Genomic DNA, 19,588 nt, shown 5'->3' on the forward strand with positions numbered 1-19,588 from the left:
GTTGCTGAGCCAGATGCCGGATTGGACACTAGGCAGGTACTCTGACAAGCACAGGTTCCCCTGAGGTGCAGAGTCTAAGTGATAGCTAGTATTCACCAGGGCCCTTGATGGTGGGGATGGACTACGATGCATACTAGCACCAGGTCGCGGTCCTTGGCATCACCCAGCCAGGCAGAGAGCAGGTTCTGGTCCAGTAGTGGATAAACCAACAAGGATAACCGAGAGAGTAGTCAGACAAGCCAAAGGTCAGGGCGGGCAGCGAGCAGCAGGGTCAAGAGGAAGCCGGGTCAAATAATCAGGAACAACGGGTACAGAACACAGGATCACAGGAAGAGCTGAAGATAACACAGCAATTACCTGGAGTGACTGCTGTGTTTAAAAAGGGCCGTCTGGCGCCAAGACAATTAGCGCGCGCATGTGTGCAATGGCAAATCCTCGCACGCCAACTGCGTACGCTAAGAGCGTACGCGCATGCACACGCGTGCGTTCCTGACGGGGAGATTGCCAATGTGCCTGCGCCAGTTAGCAAGTCTCTGACAGACGCATTCCTCCATCCACGCTCGTCCTGTGCAGAAACAGGTTAGTCAAGGTGAGTCAGCACTTGCTGCATTCGTCATAAGACCTCTGCATCCAAAATCGTGGGTGCAGGTGAGAAAAGCACACTATTACTGTGCCATAATGTCGAATCTTCAGTCAGGATTTTTTGACTGTCAGCTGGTACTTCTGGATATTCCCAGGCAAGGGGAGCCCAGGCAGAGTCTAGCAGCCGTCTGTAGGCGATCTCCAGCTCCCATTCCTGATTGGCTAGAAATTCCAAATCTTTCAGTGCCCAGAACACTTCCGAGATGTTCAGGATCTCTTCTCTGTAATCCTCAATTTCCTCTAACCACCACTCCAAATTGCTGCCAAAGTCAGGGTCCTTGGACAGCCTCTCTATTAACAGCCCCGGGCTGCCGTAGCAAAAGCCTTCCATTGTGCTTCCACCCGCTGTCTATGGGCACACTTGGGTTACATACCAGCGGAGGGCTCTGTAGCTCTTGTCCAACCACATCTCCACCTGGACCAGCCTGTTTAACTCTGCTTTCCATTCCTTGTCTCCCCAAAAACACAATTCGATTTTCGTACTGCGACCTGTACCTTTCCTGGAAGGAGGGGAGGATTTTTCCCTGGTGTCGCTGCTCACAGGCTAGTGCTTCCTTCCAGAGTTCCCAGTGGATTAAATCATACCATCCTAGCAGGACATTCTCTGACACTGGTCCCCTGTGCTTTATCTGCAAAAGGATCCAACAATAATGGTTGGGCCTACTGCTTTTGGACAATTATGTGTGTCGGCCAAAACCACTAGACGAGGCCTTTCTAGAGCAGAATTGATAACACCTCCGGAAATTGCAAATTCCATGCTATATTACTGCATGAGAAAGGGATTTACACATAACTTTCTCTGGTGAGCAAGGAGAATTTTTTTTTTTTTTTTACACATAAATCATCTATTTCATCTAGAATGCAGAATCAGGATATAAATTATTAAATCTGTTGTATAGATCACCGGAGAAAGTACATTGTATGTTCCCAAGTGCAGATCCTTCTTGCTGGTGCTGCGGAGAAGATAGGGGAACGCTTTTTCATATATTCTGGCTTTGCCCTCGAAAACAGCCTTATTGACTAAATGTATGTATGTTGATCAAAGACCTTACTGGTCTATCCCTTGATCAGAACTTAGGAGCTTATCTAATTCATCTTAGCCCCCTCTCTAAAACAAATATCAATAATCAGTGGTAAGGCATTCATTAAATGCAACCAGGGCTTGTGTGCCAGCTTAATTGGAAATTCTCATCTCCACCTACTGTAGTTCAATGGATTAGAGCAGTAAATGAGATCATGAGAATGGAGGAACCTACAGCATCGTTAAATAGGCAGAAAGCCCGTTTCCTCAAAACATGGTCACAATGGATTCATTTTACTTTATCAGTAAGATGCCCGATGCTTGCTGAAAATGGACCTGGTTCTGATTAAAAAGTAATACTGTGGAATATTTTTTTCTTTCATGTGGAGGGAGGAAGAAGTTTTGATAGGGAGGGGTTGGGGAAGGAAAAAAACGTGTAAAATTAATGGGTCTCTTCAGTGCATCCCCGCAAGTGATATAAACTTAATGTGACTTGAGTTTTCTCAGAAATCCTAGAACTGAGCAGACCTACAGGCCCCCTGGATAGCCCTCATTCTCCCCTTTCTTCTCATCCATCCCCAGGTTATGGGCATCATAGGTCAACTGGAAGTGAGCGACGTTTAATGATATGGGAAATTAAAAATGTAGCCTAAGGGTAAATGGAGGATGAGGGGGAGTAGAAGGATGGAAAGGGAAAGGGTTGAACTTTTGCACTTTGGTTTTAAATGAGAGGAGAAAGAATATGGGAAGAATTAAGTAGAGAAAAATGTGCTACATCCAGAAATGGAGGCTGGCGCAGGTGTGGATGTGTAGTGGGATTCTACATGGCCTCTTGAAGTGGCCGGTTACCACTGCGACAGGCCTGAGCGAATGCGTCAAATCTCCATATAAGATAAAATAAAGGTATTTAATTAATAATGTTGGTTAAATAGTAGGTGGTATACACCTTCTAACTGTTATTAGATAAGGTGCCGGGTTTGTTTATGTATCTATGCATTACATTGGGCCTGGGTATGCCACTAGGCTCTTTTTTGTATTAAAAATTTTCTTTAAAAATGAATAAAAGTATTAATGAAGAAAATAAGACACAAGTCCATCTAGTTAATTTGTTAATGGAAGCTGGATGACAAGGATACTTTAAAAAGAGAATAGTTTAATTACTATTTTATTTGGTTAGTCCATTTTATCTCGTGACAGCTGTCATTTTTTAGGTTCATAAAGTATCTAATTGTTTACAATTTATCTCATGATCCCCTACTGCACTATCATGTACTGCATTTGAAAAATGCTAGTTTATTGGCTGTGTCTGGCTTTAGCACTTTTACATCACAAACTTTAAACAAGCATATTGTGAATGAGTGTCAGAATTTCAAACACCTGGACTCAGGGGTTGATTTACTAAAGGCAAATATACCATGCACTACATGTACGTGTACTTGCTCCAGAGCTTAGTAAATGAGATAAAGCATGCCATTCTTTGCCATCTATAGCACAGTAAAAATATTAAGAACAGAATATGGAAGGCCAAAGAAAAGAGGCATCAAAACAACAGCAGCACAACTCATGAAACACCAGAGTTCAGAGTAGAAAGAGTATAGTCCGAATTAAGCCAGGGATCCCCTATTAGTCTAAATTTTATTGGCTTTTTTCCAACTCAAAATAGAGTTGATGTAGTGGAAGAACAGAGTTATTCAAACAGGTCTTTTATTTCACTTTGGGAGAGTTTGAGCTTTTTCCACGAGAACATACTTTTCTTTATAGCTTAAAAGTACAAGATATGCCACAGGATCTTAGTATATTTGGTCAGAGAAGTACCTTCAAACACCCCAAGGAGACAAGTTTCAGGGTTACAGACAAAGCCAGTGAAGAGGAGCTTTGTGGGGTATAATAGACTTTTAAAGCTTAGTAAATATTATAATAGTTACATAGGTATCCTCGATCTCTTTCCCGGCTTCACGTGAGAGCTGTGGCAGTTGAGCCTTCAACCTGCCCATAGCTTTCTGGTATTTAACAATAGAGGTGGCTTGCAGAGTCGTTCAGAAGGTGGAGACCAGTTTGGTGATCAGGATATTGTAACTTATTTCCAGGGCTGAAAAATCCAGAGAAACATCAGATAGACAAAACTGGGACTATACAGTATGAAATAATTGAATATGAATAAAACCAAAGGCAGGTTGAACCTGAAACTCATCATGGAGTTATTGGAATTACTTAATTTCATTAAAGGAAAAATGTTAAAAATATTTAATCTCACAAGTATGCTAACAATGTGCATTGGGTATGAACAAAAAATCTGGAAGAGTTTGTTGAGCCAGATAGGGTTATTAAGTTAGACAGTCAAATATACTCTTGCAAATGTATTACCAATAAACAGGAAAATGGTAAGTAAGTGTAGCAAGAAGCAGTGTGGTGACTGCAGGAACAGAAAAACTAATCAAATTATGTAGCATCTCAAAGGCAGATTCGAAGGCAGATGTATAAGCATCCTTATTCAAGAGAGAGCACTGACAGGGGAATCTATGATCAGTTACTTCCATTCTGTATACGCCCACTGGCTACAGTGGAGCAGGGTCACTTCTGGAAGTGACACTGCCAGCCCTCGGTAAACATGCCCATCAGCTACCCTTATACTGAGAAGGGAGATGGATTCAATTCATGTGACAGGCACTGAACACTGCAACAATAAAGGTATAAAAACTGTGTTTTTTGCATTGTGGGACATAAAGCTCAATTTAGCTTACATTAATGCTTGTGTTTTAAGCATAACGCTTTCCTTCAACTTAAGTACCATGTGAGATAAAAAAATTGAACTCCTACTATATTCTCCAGGGTGTCTGCTTTCAAAAAATGTATGATGTTTTGGTTTGAAGCAATATTAAGCCCTAAAATGTCTCTTTAAACGTGTGTGCAAAAAACACACAAAAAAAAGGCTTCCCACACAGTAGCGGGTGGATGTGGTAAAATCAATACTCCAATACTTCAAGATGTTGTGGGAACAGTCATTAACCACCATTGTGGCCTTAAGTCAGAGGTGGTTTAAACGCCATGGCTGGGGAATATTTTGGAGAAGAAAACACAGATAAAGGACCAGAGTGGCATGATCTGAGATGCCTCAGGGAAAATGGATTACAGGGAAGACCAGTGGGAGTAGAGAGGGAATGGTGGATGCCACATCTATTCTGGAAATGGAATGGCCTCATCAGCCAGATGCTTACAGCTCCAAATATCTACAAGTACTTATTTGTGCATCTATTTTTGAAAAGTACCATGAGGCCTAGTTGAACCACCCACTCAGTCCATTGTAGCAGTCTGAGACTGAGTTAAAGTCACCTAACAGCAGGATAGGACCTTCAGCAATCTCTAATGTCTGGGGATTAAAAGGATTATAAAGGTAGGCATTCTATGCATTAAGATAAAAAAACCTTCTGTGCGCAGCAGCCCCCCTAATACTTCCCTGAGCCTATCTTTATCCAGCGATGTTGCAGGAGTTTCTCAGATGCCCAGGACTTCCCTCCTCATTGGCTGAGACAGCAGTGTGGCATGACTGGCTCCCGCTGCTGTCAATCAAAGTCAGTCACCAATCAGGAGAGAGAAGGGATGCGGCTCCATGTCACATAAGTCAGTCCAGGCACCACGTCATCATGACCACGGAGTCGGGATCAGCCAGTTGCCTGGACCGACACCTGGCTCAACCTCTCAGTGAGACGATGAAAGCCTGAGCTGGCCGCTTCCCGCCCCTCCACAGCCCAACGCTCCAAGCTGGAGGACAGTCAGCAGCTCTCTGCTTGGGGAGTTGTCAGAACCGAGCGATTGGCAGTGTTTGATCGCTAGGTTCTCAGTGCAGAGGCGCCCTGGGACAGATGCAGCATCAGACCGATGCTGCATCCACCTAGGTAAGTATAAATGGGGGAAAAAAACAAACCCTATACTTCTCTTTTAAGTCTATGAAGAAGACCTGAGTCGTCAGGTGGTAAATAGGTAAGTGTTTACCAGAGTTAAATGGCAACCATCCAAAGATGATTTTAGTGTGATGCAAAAAATTCTGCTTTTATCAACTTGGGTAAAATCATATGAGAGTGGAGAGGTATGGGTATCATGGTGGGACTTTGCAATCCAAGATTTTTTAAGTGCATACAATACATTTTGAAACCTGCTAAGTTAGTCTCCTGCAGGCCTCTGGTACTCCAGGAAACTAGCCTAAGGTCCTTCAACATTTCGAAAATATAACCAAGTGATTATTAGCATAGTCATACAGCACATAAGATAAGGCAATATAGAAAGCATATGATAGGCAGAGTTGTATAAAGTACTCGAAACCCATACTTGAGTAACAGTACAAGTGCTCGATCAAAAAGTGACTTGAGTAGAAATGGAAGTGCTCGATCAAAAAGTGACTTAAGTAGAAGTACTAAAGCATTCAACATTTTGTGTACTTAACCACTTAAGCCCCGGAAGATTTTACCCCCTTCCTGACCAGGGGGTATTTTGCGATTCGGCACTGTGTGACTTTAACGGACAATTGCGCGGTCGTGCGATGCTGTATCTAAACGAATTTGGCGTCCTTTTTTTCCCACAAACAGAGCTTTCTTTTGGTGGTATTTGATCACCTGTGCGATTTTTTGATCCCGCGCTATAAACAAAAAAAGAGCGTAAATTTTGCAAAAATAGCAATATTTTTAACATTTTTTTATATGAAATTCCCCCCCAAAAAAATGTAAAAATCAAGATTTTTTAACATTTTTGGCCAATTTGTTTTATGCTACTTATGTTTGGTAAAAAAAATCACAAAAAGCGTATTTTGATTGGTTTGCGCAAAAGTTATTGCGTTTACTAACAAAGGGAAAGATTTTTGTCATTTTTGTTGTTTTTTTTAACGCGTAATGGCGGCGATCTGCGATTTTTTTTGCGGTACTGCGACATTGCGGCGGACAGATCGGACCCTTGACTGACATTTTTGCCACTTTTGGGATTACCAGTGACATTTCTACAGTAATCAGTGCTATACATATGCACTGTTACTGTAAAAATACACTGGCAGTGAAGGGGTTAACTTTTTTTGAAAGAGAGGGGCTATGTGTGTCCCTAGGGGCGTGCTTTCTACTGTGATTGGCTGTGGCTTCAGATGTATGAAGAGGGATCAACGGTTCTACATAGTAGAACCATATGATCATCCTTCATACACAGGGGAGAATGACAGCCAGCTTGTTTACACAAGCCGCCTGACTTTCTCCCTCTCCCCCGCCGATCGCAGAGTGACCGGCGGACATCGGGTCCGCCGGCCACACGCGCGGGGGGGGTCCGTGACCACGCTCCCTAGACCCTCACAAGCTAGTGACGTAGCCCTACGTCACTTTGCCTGTGAGGGGCTGACCGCCGACGTAGATAGTCGTGCGGCGGTCGGCAAGTGGTTAAGTATTGCAAGTAGTTTTTTTAAAAATTTTGCTACTCAAGTACTGAAAGTAAAAGTACCAGTAGTTTTGGAAAAAAAATTGCTACTCAAGTACTGAAAGTAAAAGTACAAGTACTGTGTTAGGTAGTTATTAAAGAAAGAAGTCAAAAGTTTGAACATCATATTGTTTTTTATTATTTCAAATGCAGCTTTTATTTATACATACAGTAGCATTTATTTTCGTATGCGCTGATAGTGATAATACACATGTTTTGAGCTACATAAAACCTGCCATCTACTGTTCTGGCAGTGGTAATTTTTATAATAGTAACGAGTAACTATGCAGCACAAAAAAAAAATATCGGAGTAGAAATGTTGAAATCATTGAAAAAATGTAATGAAGTAAAAGTGGAACTAGGAAAGTACAGATACCGCCTTTCGGTACTTAAGTACAGTAGTGAAGTAGTTCTACTTAGTTACTATACATCTCTGATGATAGGTAACCAATTTAAACAAATCTCAACATCCTGACCCACCCTAAACACTACTTCCAACCTCAATGAGCTTAGAAATGCCTAGCAATGGACACAATCTAGCAACATGTGAAAGAGGCAATGGTCATCCTAGAAGACCTGTGGACCAATAACGTTTCAATGATGAAGGACTGTAGACACATAAGTGGTGGGTTCACAAGGGTAAAGACCAATGCAGCACAATGTGCAGGGGGACCCAGAAGTATCTATAAGCAGTGTGCAGCCTGTGACTCTGTGCCAGTAGTCTTGTTCACAGCCAAATAGTATATAGAAGAAATGGCTCATAGTACAGGCACAGGAGATGGAAGTTCCCAATATAATAAATCAGTGGAGATTACTAAATCCACAGTGTATTATCAAAAGCTGGGATAGGAGCTATTGTCAAGCTTATAGGCATTGTAAGCTAGGGAACTGGTAGCAGGTACAAAGCTCCCAGTGATAAAATGTTTCTCAGGCACAGATACCAAACCCAGAGAGAAAGTGACAAACAGTGCGGTGTTTATTTGTGATATTTACAAGTCTATATTCAGGTCCTGTACAACGTCTTAGAAAAAACAAACATGAACAAAAAAAGCCAAACAAAAACCTAGCTGTGTCTCTGCACTAACTATCCAATATATACAGACCCTAACTACCAGACTGAGGAAGCCTACAGCTTTTCAGCTTTCACATATACAACGTGTATGTTTTCACCAACCTGCTGCTCTCCCAGACAGAAGGTTTCTGATTTCCCAGGGTGAGGCTGTCTGTCTCAGGTGAGTTTAAATTGGCCTGGGAGAGAGGACCAAGATCCAAACTGGATCATGGATCAGAGATCCCTGAACGTGTATGAGAGGAGCCTGGGAGATGCATAAACCCAGAACAGGACTTTTCCTGTCTCTTTCTGGGATGTTCTGCTATAGCATCTGTAGTTAAACAGAGGAGAGCATAACAGATAGAGCATTAAAGGACAGGTGACACTGTGACCGTAAAGAGGTAATTTAGAACAAATAAAAAGTGGGGCTCAATAAAAAACAAAAAACTCTGGAGTGAGATACCCCAGGGGCAACCAAGAAAGAAGGAAAAACAATAGGAGTGGAACATCAGTATTACATACCTGGAGCATCAAAGATGACGGTTCCAAGGAGAAGAACCATAGTGGTCATCCAGCCAAACAGAAGTCTTGTAAGGGGTAGCAAAAAACAATGGTTTGTTTAGCCAGAAAGAACATAGCATATTGAAATTCTTTATCTTGGACCTCTTAACCTCAATGAAGGACGCCCTCTGCTTCTGAGGTCTTATGAGAAATCAGGGTCAATGACCACTATGTTACAATTAAAATGGGGTTCCTCTTTAAGTATTACAGATTTTAGGATTGCCAGCTTATCCTTAAAATTAAAAATGTTTGTGATTTAGGGTGTGGTTGTCTAGGGAGGGAGTGGTTGACTCGGTCAATCAGAAATGCGGGTGAGACAGGTAAGTTTGGCAGGGTGTCATGAAGCCATTTTGTAAATCTTCTGGAGATTAATCTGCAGACTTTTTTGGGAACCCAACAAATATTACATTGTTGTAGCGTGACCAGTTCAAAATGTTTTTTGACTTGGGTTTAGGGCAGCCAGTTTCCTCACAGATTTATAAGTCACTACCCACAGAGGGGGAAGCGTATTTTATATAGTACTCATACTGTATGGTCCTTTGCAGCTGTTGAACAGTCCCACGGAGCCTGCACATCCTGCTTAAGAAGAAGAAAATGAACATGAATATGTTTGATTTATGTAGTAAGAGAGGACTTGCAGTTATGTATGGTTCCCATAATGTGCTGCAGTATGGACTTGGCCTGATTCCTGATTGGAATCTACTATGGACTGATTCCTGTGGGTCCATAGTAGATTCAGACTGCAGATCAAGGTACATAGAAGTCACTTAGTTATGATGAATTCAGCCTCGATTGTGTTCCAGCACCATCTTCCCCACAATACAACTGAGTAAGCTTCTTGGCTGATTTTAGTTGCAACTGAAGTGAGATTGTTAAGGTTTACGTGGGGATGCAACATCAAAGTGTAGAACATACAGGTTGAGCTACAGGATAGTGCAGAGCATAGCAGAGAATAGGAAGGTCCTTCACATGCAACCGTCCAGGTCGACCATCAGACCATGCCCCCTTTAGGTTAAAGTGTCATGAACAAGGTTGGTTAACCTTACTGTTAGTTAAAATATGCAAAGTGAAATTAGATGCAATGAAAATGGGACACCTAAAAATATACATATCTCAATTGATTTATTTTTTTTTAAGAACAAACATTGACATTTTTACAATTATCTTATGGCTTAGAAGTTTTTTTTTTTTTTTTGAAGGATGGTTATTTCTGTAAATTACATTTATTGATAAGTTCATGCAAGTACATCAATTTTACCACAAAGAAGCCACTCGATTCTGGCTAGTCATAAAACATGGAGTAGGCAAACTTTTCTTCATAAAAAAAAAGAAAACATGAAATTAGAGACATAGAAAACAATAGTGCATCTTGCATCTTTTTTCAAAGCAATTTGACATACCTTTAATCCTTTGTTATTTATAATACAATACTTGGCCTTGTAGCTCAACTGGTGTTGAAATAAAAATGATAAAAAGTTATCTTACAGATACAGCACTGTTCAGCGACAACACTAATCCTAGCAAATGCAGTAAAAGCTCATATTCACAATGGATTCTATTGTTACTAATATTTTTAAATCCCGGAGTGAATCATAGATATTTTTAAATGATAACTTTTGCATAAACATCTTCTTATTGTCTTCAACACTAAAAAAGACACAAAAAATTGTTAAAGACACTAAAAAGAAAAATATGTTGCTTATTCCTGTGATTAAATACAGTCACCACAACTATTATACACTCGGACCAGGCAGGATTTATTCCCCAAAAATCCACAGCTATTAACCTGTGTAGACTGTTTATTAATCTCCAGTCCAATGCAGATAACTTAGGTGCTAGGGCCCTGCTGTCACTGGACACCCATATGTCTTTATGACAACATAGAATGGAGATACTTGTGGGCGACCATGAAGAGATCCGGGTTCGGACCAACTTTCCTATGATGGGTTAGATTATTATATTGCTCCTCTCAGGCAGCAATTAGAGTGGCTGGGAGGCTTTCACCTGCTTTCCCCCTATACAGGAGTAACCGACAGGTATGCCCATTGTCACCTCTCCTTTTCGCCATAGCCCTTGAGCTCTTAGCGGCTATGATACGTGCCAATACGTCTATTCGTGGCTTCCAATATGGGGAAGTGCAAGATATGATCATGCTGTAGGCGGATACTATGCTCCTGTTGGGAGATACCAATAGAGATGGCCTTGCGGTTCGCCCGGTGGTCGGTTCGCGGCAAATTTTGCTTGTTCGCTACCCGCCAAATTTGCGAACACATGGCGTCGTTCGCGGCCATATTTGTTTACATTGGGGAGAACTTTGACCCGTGACACAGCCGTCAGGTGGAACGGGACAGCCAATTGAAACATTCCAGCACATGGACAGTCCCCCTACCCTATAAATAGACCCGATCTGGCAGCCATTTCACATTCCGCTTTCTGCCAGTGTAGGGAGAGGTCTGCTATGCTCGTCAGGGAGAGTTTGCTAGACACATATAGCGTTGTGAAGATCCACAAAAGTCCTTTCCAGGGCTGGTATTTTTCGGTATAGGTCTACTAGTATCTTTTGAGCTTAGGGAGAGGTATCCAGTGGTTGCTTTAGGGGCAGTTAGAGATCGGCTGCAGTCACAAATCACTCTGTCAATGTCCACAAAAGTCTTTTTCCGGGCTGGTATTTCGGTATAGGTCTAGTATCTTTTGAGCTTAGGAAGAGGTATCCCGTGGTTGCTTTAGGGGTAGTTAGAGATCGGCTGCAGTCACACACAAATCGCTCTGTCAATGTCCACCAAAGTAATTTAAAATGCTCCAATGTCATTTTAGGGTCTATTACAGTCTCTTTACTATAAGGCCAGGTATCCTGTGGCTGCTTTAGGGGCAGTTAGAGATCGGCTGCAGTCACACAGAAATTGCTCTGTCAATGTCCACAAAAGTCATTTAAAATGCTCCAATGTTGTTATAGGGTCTATTACAGTCTCTTTACTATAGGGGCAGGTATCCAGTGTTTGCTTTAGGGGCAGTTAGAGATCGGCTGCAGTCATACACAAATTGCTCTGTTAATTTCCACAAAAGTCATGTAAAGGGCTGCAAATTTTTTGGTATTGCTGTGCAGTGCACTAAAAAGGGGGGGGGGGGGTAATCCACAGTATAATATACTTTGTAGAAAGCATATTATAGTGGATTAGTACTATTATTGTGCACTGTGCAGCATTGTGTGGTGGTGAGACTGACCGTTTCTGCAGCAACATTACACACAGTGACAAAAGCACTTATAATGTATTATAACTGGTGTGATAGACCAATTGCCCCCCCCCCATGCCACATATTGAAGTGGGGTGTTATCTGAGTAAACTTTTTCAAGTGTATTTGTGTCATGCAACAATATTGCCTAGTTTGCTGAGTGAAGTCTGGTACACACAGCGCCAAACTCACTGTCCAATTTTTTGAACTGGTGTGCTACACCAATGCCCCCCCCAATGCCACATATTAAAGTGGGGTGTTATCTGAGTAAACTTTTTCAAGTGTATTTGTGTCATGCAACAATATTGCCTAGTTTGCTGAGTGAAGTCTGGTACACACAGCGCCAAACTCACTGGTCAATTTTTTGAACTGGTGTGCTACACCATTGACACATATTGAAGTGGGGTGTTATTTAACAGTATAATTTTCTAAGAGTGTATTTTAGTCCTGCAAAAATTTGGCCTCTTGCTGTGTAAACAGTGCTACACACAGTGACAACAGTTACTGGCCAATTATTTGTAGAACTGGTGTAATAAACCTGTGCCCCCCCCATGCCACATATTGAATTGAGGTGTTATTTAACAGTATACTTTTCTAAGATTGTATTTTAGTCCTGCAGACATTTGGCCTCTTTTGCTGTGTTTACTCTGCACACAGGGACAACAGTTACTGGCCAATTATTTGTAGAACTGGCAGACTGGCGGACCGGCAGATAGGGAGGAGAGGCAGGCAGAACTTGCATTGCAGAAGAGGTAGAAAGCAGGCTGCAAATGTTTCAGAAGCGAGCCATCAACCATGTACAGGCCCATCTGGCGCTCCCAGGACGCCGACACATGGCTCCGCAGTGTGGGCTTTTATTAATGTGTCCGTTGCTGACACCAGTGTTGCCATCTGCAACCTTTGCAGTCAACGCATAAGTCGCGGTAAGCCCATCACTCACCTAGGGACAACCGCCTTAAGAAGGCACCTGAAATCCCACCACCAAGCCCAGTGGGAGCAAAACTGTCAGAACCCACAAAGCCACACTCCATGCTCTCACCGTCCAGCCTCTTCTCCCTCTCCTCCCCCTTCTCCTTCTCCTGTCTCCTCACAGTTGTCCAACACTCCACCTTCCATGATGCCGTCATCACGTTTTTCTGGAAAAAGACAGGCTTCTGTGGCTCAAATGTTGGAGCGTAAAAAAAGGTGTCCAACAGGTGTCCGACTACATTGGGTTAACGGCCGATGTGGACGCTCTGAGGAGTGATGAACCCCTGGACTACTGGGTGGGCAGGCTTGACCTCTTTCCAGAGCTTGAACAATTTGCAATGGAACTGTTGGCTTGTCCGAAAGGACGTTCAGCGCAGCAGGGGGGATCATGACCGATAAGCGCACTCACCTAGCTCATGACAGTTGTGAGCGATTAGCTCGGTGGTAGGCGTGGATGACCCCTTTGGGGTGCGTTTTCACAGAGAGATAGCCGAGCAGAGGTTGCAAACAAGACTGATTTATTCATGCAATTTACTTCACACAATTGCAAGCGTCAAAACAGCCAAAATAAAATAAAAGACAAAATAAATCCTTGCCTCTGTGGGCGGCTACCTTCTCACGCTGAAACCTACCTAAGAGTCTGTCCCCAACCTACTGTTGGGCAGACTTTCTTATCCTACAGCGGATACTCAACAGTCCATGTTTTATCTCTTCACACAGCACATGTTCATTTATAACAGGTCCCTTTACTCTTCAGACTTTTCACATTGAACACAGTTCATTTAACAGGTCACTTTACTCTTCACACTCTTCACATGGAACATGTCCCTTTGTTTTCTTTCCACATAGCAAAACAGTCCATGTCCTCACCTTTGAGACGTCTTCACACTTGGTTACCCTCCTTAGCGCATATCACTTCAGGGGGTCTTCTCCCATGCTCACCAGCTTGTCGGGAGGCACACATCTGACTGTCCCCCTCTCCCAGGTCACACGGCGACAGGAGGCAGCAGTCCTTCTCCCATGCCCACACGGCGTCGGGAGGCACGCGTCTGTCTGTCCTCCTCTTCCCAGCTCACACAGCGACAGGAGACAGCAATCCATAGACTTCCTTTGGACAAATTATAGAGGCCTTAATTTCCTCATTCTGAACAGCTGAAGGCCTTTCAACTTCTTGCTAGCTAGCTCTGTAGCCAACACCCTATAGTAATTAGTGAACTTTCCAAAGCAGGTGGGAATCTGTCTCCTCTCTGTGACTACATTCCCAGATTTACCTGACTTCCTGTCACACAGTGTAGACTAGTACTACCTCACATTTATAAAAATGAATGAGGCATGGATCTCTGAGAAATTCAACACATGTGACCAATAGACCAGGTTTAATCAAAATTCCTCATGCCAGGCCACAAATATCCGAAAGACCGCCATCCACCCACAAAAATTCCTGGTCCTTGGTTTCGCTACATACAGCGGCATAAAAGTCATTTCATGTCCATTGAATGGCTAATTTTTGCAGCCTATACAGGCCGACACTTACTGTTCTGTGTACTGTTAATGCCTACTGTACCTCTAGCCATCATATACTACGTTCTTTGCTGTCAGTTCAACCCATGTAAGCTCATTTTTGCAGCCTAAACAGCCCGCCACCTACTTGTGTATACTGTGAATGCCTACTGTACCTCTAGCCATCATATACTACGTTCTTTACTGTCAGTTCAACCCATGTGAGCTCATGTTTGCGGCCTAAACAGCCCACCACCAACTTGTGTATACAGTGAACGCCTACTGTACCTCTAGCAATCATATACTACGTTCTTTGCTGTCAGTTCAACTCATGTGAGCTAATTTTTGCGGCCTAAACAGCCCGCCACCAACTTGTGTATACTGTGAACGCCTACTGTACCTCTAGCCAACATATACTACCTTCTTTGCTGTCAGTTCAACCCATGTGAGCTCATGTTTGGGGCCTAAACAGCCCGCCACCAACTTGTGTATACAGTGAATGCCTACTGTACCTCTAGCAATCATATACTATGTTCTTTGCTGTCAGTTCAACCCATGTGAGCTAATTTTTGCAGCCTAAACAACCTGCCATCTACTTGTGTATACTGTGAACGCCTACTGTACCTCTAGCAATCATATACTACGTTCTTTGCTGTCAGTTCAACCCATGTGAGCTCATGTTTGCGGCCTAAACAGCCCGCCACCAACTTGTGTATACTGTGAATGCCTACTCTACCTCTAGCCATCATATACTACATTCTTTGCTGTCAGTTCAACCCATGTGAGCTCATGTTTGTGGCCTAAACAGCCCGCCACCAACTTGTGTATACAGTGAACACCTACTGTACCTCTAGCAATCATATACTACGTTCTTTGCTGTCAGTTCAACCCATGTGAGCTAATTTTTGCAGCCTAAACAACCTGCCATCTACTTGTGTATACTGTGAACGCCTACTGTACCTCTAGCAATCATATACTATGTTCTTTGCTGTCAGTTCAACCCATGTGAGCTCATGTTTGCGGCCTAAACAGCCCGCCACCAACTTGTGTATACTGTGAACGCCTACTCTACCTCTAGCCATCATATACTACATTCTTTGCTGTCAGTTCAACCCATGTGAGCTCATGTTTGTGGCCTAAACAGCCCGCCACCAACTTGTGTATACAGTGAACACCTACTGTACCTCTAGCAATCATATACTATGTTCTTTGCTGTCAGTTCAACCCATGTGAGCTCATGTTTGTGGCCTAAACAGCCCCTCACCAACTTGTGTATACAGTGAACGCCTACTGTACCTCTAGCAATCATATACTACGTTCTTTACTGTCAGTTCAACCCATGTGAGCTCATTTTTGTGGCCTATACAGCCAGCCACCAACTTGTGTATACTGTGAACGCCTACTGTACCTCTAGCCATCATATACTACGTTCTTTGCTGTCAGTTCAAACCATGTGAGTTAATTTTTGGAGCCTATACAGGCCGACACTTACGGTTCTGTGTACTGTGAAACCCTACCATACCTCTAGCCATCAAAAACTAAGTTTTTTTGCTGTCAGTTCAAACCATGTGAGCTAATTTTTGCAGCCTGTACAGGCCGACACTTACTTCTGTATACTGTGTGAATGCCTAATGTACCTTGAGCCACAGAATACTATGTACTTAGCTGTCAGGTAAACCCATGTGGGCTAATGTTTGGGGCCTGGAATGGGCGACACTTACTTCTGTATCCTGTGAATGCCTAATGTACCTTCAGCCACAGAATACCACATTCTTAGCTGTCAGGTAAACGCACATGGGCTATTTTTTGGTGCTTTTTATGGCCGACACTTACTTCTGTTACCTGTGAATGCCTAATGTACCTTCAGCCACAGAATACTACATTCTTAGCTATCAGGTAAATGCATGTGGGTTAATTTTTGGGGCCTGGAATGGCCGACACTTACTTCTTTATCCTGTGAATGCCTAATTTTTCAGACTGGAAATGAAAAACAATGGGTCTGTAAAGGTTCCGCCAAATTGTGGAATGGATGCAGACCCATTTTACAGATGTGTGAATGGACCCTATATGTATTAGACAATGTATTTACCGGCTGCTGTCAGTTCTGGCTGATTTTTGAAAAAAAAATATATTTTTTGCTGTAAAAAACAAAAACAAATTTAGGGCAACTTTTTCAATTGCAATACTTCTGTTATGACATTGTCCATGTGCTGGGACTATTTGTGCACAGCTAGTATGTCTTTCGTGCAAAATTATTCAGCCCCCTTAAGTTAATACTTTGTAGCGCCACCTTTTGCTGCAATTACAGCTGTAAGTCGCTTGGGGTATGTCTCTATCAGTTTTGCACATCGAGAGACTGAAATTTTTGCCCATTCCTCCTTGCAAAACAGCTCGAGCTCAGTGAGGTTGGATGGAGAGCGTTTGTGAACAGCAGTTTTCAGTTCTTTCCACAGATTCTCGATTGGATTCAGGTCTGGACTTTGACTTGGCCATTCTAACACCTGGATATGTTTATTTGTGAAACATTCCATTGTAGATTTTGCTTTATGTTTTGGATCATTGTCTTGCTGGAAGACAAATCTCTGTCCCAGTCTCAGGTCTTTTGCAGACTCCATCAGGTTTTCTTCCAGAATGGTCCTGTATTTGGCTCCATCCATCTACCTATCAATTTTAACCATCTTCCCTGTCCCTGCTGAAGAAAAGCAGGCCCAAACCATAATGCTGCCACCACCATGTTTGACAGTGGGGATGGTGTGTTCAGAGTGATGAGCTGTGTTGCTTTCACGCCAAACATAACGTTTTGCATTGTTGCCAAAAAGTTTGATTTTGGTTTCATCTGACCAGAGCACCTTCTTCCACATGTTTGATGTGTCTCCCAGGTTATCTTTAAGAAATGTCTTTCTTCTTGCCCCTCTTCCATAAAGGCCAGATTTGTGCAGTATACGACTGATTGTTGTCCTTTGGACAGAGTCTCCCACCTCAGCTGTAGATCTCTGCAGTTCATCCAGAGTGATCATGGGCCTCTTGGCTGCATCTCTGATCAGTCTTCTCCTTGTATGAGCTGAAAGTTTAGAGGGACGGCCAGGTCTTCGTAGATTTGCAGTGGTCTGATACTCCTTCCATTTCAATATTATCGCTTGCACAGTGCTCCTTGGGATGTTTAAAGCTTGGGAAATCTTTTTGTATCCAAATCCAGCTTTAAACTTCTCCACAACAGTATCTCGGACCTGCCTGGTGTGTTCCTTGTTATTCATGATGCTCTCTGCGCTTTAAACGGACCTCTGAGACTATCACAGTGCAGGTGCATTTATACGGAGACTTGATTACACAGAGGTGGATTCTATTTATCATCATTAGTCATTAGGTCAACATTGGATCGTTCAGAGATCCTCACTGAACTTCTGGAGAGAGTTTGCTGCACTGAAAGTAAAGGGGCTGAATAATTTTGCACGCCCAATATTTCAGTTTTTTATTTGTTAACAAAGTTTGAAATATCCAATAAATTTCGTTCCACTTCATGATTGTGTCCCACTTGTTGTTGATTCTTCACAAAAAATTACAGTTTTATATCTTTATGTTTGAAGCCTGAAAAATGGCAAAAGGTCGAAAAGTTCAAGGGGGCCGAATACTTTCACAAGGCACTGTAGGTTACCACGAGAGCGCTTGATTACATTTCCTTAAACTTGACACCTCTACTTTCCCGTATGAGAGACAAGGCTAAAATGTGGACTAGATTAAAGCTATCTGTTGTAGGGAGAATCAATATTATCAAAATTATTCTCATGCCACAGCTCCTATATATACTTCACAATTCCCCCATGGTTATTTCCCTAAGGATGTTCCGTGTTATTAATTCCATCTTCCACTCACTTATCTGGCATACCAAACCCCCAAGAATTAAATTGGAACAACATCAAGGATCAAAAGAGAGTGGTGGGTGGTGCTACCTAATCTTTGTTATATTATTTGACAGCCCAGCTACAACACATTGCTAGAGCTCTACCTCAGAACTGTAAGAAACTAGAGGCCACTTTGCTACAATGTAAAGTAGTGAGTGTACAGCTTGTATAACAGGGTCAATTTGCTTTCCCCCCAAAATAACTCAACATGTCTAAACCGCTGGCAACAAAAGTGAGTACACCCTAAGTGAAAATTCCAAATTGGGCCCAAAATGTCAATATTTTGTGTGGCCACCATTATTTTCCAGCACTGCTTTAAACCTCTTGGGCATGGAGTTCACCAGAGCTTCACAGGTAACAACTGGAGTCCTGTTCAACTTCTCCATGATGACATCACGGAGCTGGTGGGTGTTAGAGACTTGCGCTCCTCCACCTTCTGTTTGAGAATGCCCCACAGATGCTCAATAGAGTTTAGGTCTAGAGACATGCTTGGCCAGTCCATTACCTTTACCCTCAGCTTCTTTAGCAAGGCAGTGGTCATCTTGGAGGTGTGTTTGGGGTCGTTATCATTTTGGAATACTACCCTGCGTCCCAGTCTCCAAAGGGAGGGGATCATGCTCTGCTTCAGTATGTCACAGTACATGTTGGCATTCATGGTTCCCTCAATGAACTGTAGCTCCCCAATGCTGGCAGCACTCATGCAGCCCCAGACTATGACACTCCCACTACCATGCTTGACTGTAAACAAGACACACTTGTCTTTGTACTCCTCACCTGGTTGCTGCCACACACGCTTGACATCATCTGAACCAAATAAGTTTATCTTGGTCTCATCAGACCACAGGACATGGTTCCAGTAATCCATGTGCTTAGTCTGCTTTTCTTCAGCAAACTGTTTGCGGGCTTTCTTGTGCATCATCTTTAGAAGAGGCTTCCTTCTGGGACGACAGCCATGCAGACCACTTTGATGCAGTGTGTGGCGTATGGTCTGAGCACTGACAGGCTGACCCCCCCCCCCCACCCCTTCAACCTCTGCAGCAATGCTGGCAGCACTCATACGTCTATTTCCCAAAGACAAACTCTGACGCTGAGCATGTGCACCCAACTTCTTTGGTCGACCATGGCGAGGCCTGTTCTGAGTGGAACCTGTCCTGTTAAACTGCTGTATGTTCTTGGCCACTGTGCTGCAGCTTAGTTTCAGGGTCTTGGCAATCTTTGTATAGCCTAGGCCATCTTTATGTAGAGCAACAATTCTTTTTTCAAATCCTC

The sequence above is a fragment of the Pelophylax lessonae genome (genome assembly GCF_965119305.1).
Source record: "Pelophylax lessonae genome assembly, chromosome: 1".
Taxonomy (NCBI): Eukaryota; Metazoa; Chordata; class Amphibia; order Anura; family Ranidae; genus Pelophylax; species Pelophylax lessonae.